Source organism: Papaver somniferum, unplaced genomic scaffold, assembly GCF_003573695.1.
Source record: "Papaver somniferum cultivar HN1 unplaced genomic scaffold, ASM357369v1 unplaced-scaffold_137, whole genome shotgun sequence".
NCBI classification, from domain to species: Eukaryota; Viridiplantae; Streptophyta; class Magnoliopsida; order Ranunculales; family Papaveraceae; genus Papaver; species Papaver somniferum.
In genome coordinates, this window is record NW_020622934.1 from 2,314,315 (window position 1) to 2,317,868 (window position 3,554).

Sequence of the window (3,554 nt, forward strand, 5' to 3'; positions counted from 1 at the left end):
AATAAAGAATTATACATGCAATAAAGCTCAGCCTTAAAGATAATAGAAAGATGTTGAATCACTAAAAAGGAAAGAAAGAAATCGCAGATCATGTTTTATTTCCCTGTGATGTACGTTTAAGAGAGAGAAGAGAAAGTTTTCTTCTCCAATGAAAATTGGACGAGAGAGAAAAGGGGTGGAAGTAGAAGTATTAATATTTATTTTCAAATCCTTGCATTCTTAACATATACATATACTGACCACTATCTCCATGTTTTCTTTTTTAGGCAAGAGAAATGTATTAACCTTAAATGGTTATTCTCGCAGAGGTGCGAGTTACAAATTGGTTACTAGAATTGAAATTTGAGTCCACTTAAACAGATTGGCATTGATTGTTGTTGATGTGTATGTTATGTTCTTTCCTGTTCTTCCTTCTTTCGCCGGGGCGTCCGCAACTTCATTGCCAGTTCTTTCTGTGAGAGGAAATTTGAAATTTGAAAAGTCTTTTGCCAGTTCCTTGATTTCTTCCAATATGTTTTTACATTGCAAGTCTATCTTCAAATTGGTCCCCTCTATGTTGTCTCTGATTTCTTAATTATCTCCTTCAAGTATTATCCTTTCCACCGTAGTGCCCACTGAACTGCTTCTTTTACTGCTAAGCTTTCCGCCATCAGTGTCGATGTCGCCACCGTTGATATAATCGTTGTTGTCCCAAGAGATCCTATGTGGTCGCGGTCTACGAAACCCGGGCCTGCTGTAGTTTCCCCCTCTTTGAATGATGCATCATAGTTGATTTTGGTTGTTCCTTCTGGTGGTGGTGTCCATGGTTGTTTTTCCTTTCTTCTTATTCCCCCTTTCTGTGCTCTTAGTTGGTTGTTTGATACTATCCCTGTGCAAAGTAATTTCATTCCCAATAGTTCTAGTCAGCATCACCGGTGTTTGTTTTACCATATCATATCTAACTTTCCATATATTCCAAGTTATAATTCCACACACTGCCACCCAATCTATCATGTCTTCTTCCCAATCTGTAGGGTTAGTAAACCAAGTTTTGATCAAGTCGAGAAGGCTTTGGTCATTACTTATTCTATAAGCTCTACCTAGCCCAAACCATACCGCCCTAGCATAAGGGCATTCCATTAGTAAGTGTTCTGTTGTTTCCCTAACCGACTCACACATAGGATACATAGCCATTTCTATTTCTATTCAAGTGGACAGAATATCACGGACTGGAAGACAGTTGGTGATGGATCTCCAGAGAAACAGCTTGATTTTAAGAGTGGTTTGAATACTCCAAATTTTACTTAGGGGGTCAAAGACATTCAAATTATCTCCAACATCCTCCAGGTGATCGTAGGCATATTTCACTGAGCATAATCCATTTTTGGTCAGTTTCCAATTGTAGAAATCCTTTCCTTTTGTTAGAGCACTGTTCGGTCGAACTCGCAAGCTTTGATATCTCAAGCTTGTTTGTCAAGTTTAGTTTCCAAAACTATAAGTCTCGATTTTTAGTTTACTTATAGCTAAGTCTCCAAAGCTAAATCCCAGATTCCTAATTGCTTCACAATTTTCAGGCCTGTCTGAATGACGCTCCAAGCGATAGAGCCCAATTTTTTACATTAAAATTTGGAAAATATTTTGCTTTGTACATTCTGGCCCACATAACGTCTGGCTCTGATATCATCCTCCAAGCTAACTTAGTTAACATTCCCTCATTTATCAGTTTCAGTTTTTGAATCCTAGACCTCCTTTTTTCTTATTTTTGTTGATTGATCCCCAAGCTTTAATGTAACAACCTCTTTTATCCTCTTTTTTTCCCCACCAGAAGTCCCGTTGTAGGCCAGTGAGTGTGTTTATAATTTTGATCGGTATACGGAAGCACATCATTTGGTAGACTGGAATGGTTTCAAGTGTTGATTTAACAAGCACCGACCTACCCCGCCTGGTTTAAAATCACATTCTTACACCCTTTTAACATAGCCTTAAATTTTGCTATCAAAGTTTAGGAAGTTTAGATGTCGGGGAATTTGGAAAAATATGGGTTCCCCTGGATAAGTATCCTTTAAGTTCATTTTTTTTCATACGAATGGTTCTGGTTAAAGTTCTACTCAGCCTTTGTGAGAGATTTGGGGTATGAAAGACTCCGGACTTTTCCAAATTTACTAGTTGTCCCGAAAAAGCTCCGGAGTCCTTTAGCAACTTCATGAAATTTCTAGATTCCCTCATATCAGCCTTGGTGAATACGAGAGTGTCATCGGAAAATAAGAGATGGCTAATGGAAGGGCTATTTTTTGCTGTTTTGATTCCCTTTATTTGTTTTTTAGATTCGACATTCTTGAGCATTTGATCGGTTGTCAATCAACAAATATAATTTCACTTCCTTACTCAACTACAATAATGTAGAAAGTGATAGGAAAGAGTTCGTATCCACAGGGAGGCCTTTGTTGTTATGCAATTTTCGGTTTCTAAGATAACCAAGGGGGATTTTTGTTTTAGCAAATCAAATAAAGTAAAGTAAAGCAAAGTAAATAGTTGGAATAATCAATAAGGAGAAGATATTGGTCATGGGATAGTATCATTCACAAGCATGTATTTTTCATCATTGAATAGAATTGATAATTTAATCTCTTATTTATTAAAAGTCCTAGGATACCTTGATCGCAAGAGTATCCCGCTAATTCCCTATTTTCATCACAACCACATTAAAAGATACATATGTGAATTTTTCCTAGAAATCAACCCAAAGTGTAAAAGCACAATTAAGTTTAACTCCCTAAAAGCTTTAAGATTTATGGAATAAGACTAATCAAAGCAAACAAACGTGTAAGAGCACTAATTTGTTTTAACCAAGGTTATGATTCATATGTGACTAGTAGGATCTATCACTACAAGCACTAACCACAATTATGCTACTTAAAATCAGGGACAAACAACTTTTACGTATTGAAAACCCTAATATAGCTCTAGAGATGAAAGCAAATCGGATTGATTCCGGACTCAACCAATCAAACAATCAAATCCTAAAACACTATAAACCATGAATAATAAACAATAAAGTTGAGAAAAAACTAATCCATAGAATCAAATAACATGCATTGAGAAATCAACTTTTATCCCATAACCAACAAGTGTATTTAGTTACTCATAATAATGGAGTTCATCATCATCATGATCAATAAAATAATAAAGAAGATGAAAGCAAAGCAAAGCAAACCCTAAAAGTAGTTTTCTCCAAAGCTCCAAAAAGAATAATAAAACTAATAATCCCAAAAGTTGTAGAAGTCTTCCTGTTATATCCCTTTGCTTCCCAAAATTAGGTCAAAATTTCAAAACCCATTAGATGAAAATCCGCGTGGCCCAAAAGTCATAAAAACCCGTGTAGAAACTCTGCCGAAAAGTGGCCGGAAAGTCGTCGAAAGTTGGTTCAGGTGACCGGCAAAGTCCGCCGATCACCGGTCAACGACCTGAATCGGTCGGGTCAACGAGTCGACTCGGAAAGTCAAACCGAATCAGAGACTCAACTCAGTGATGTCAGATGCTGAGCCTAGTCAGACCTGAGTAAGAAGCTAACTCAT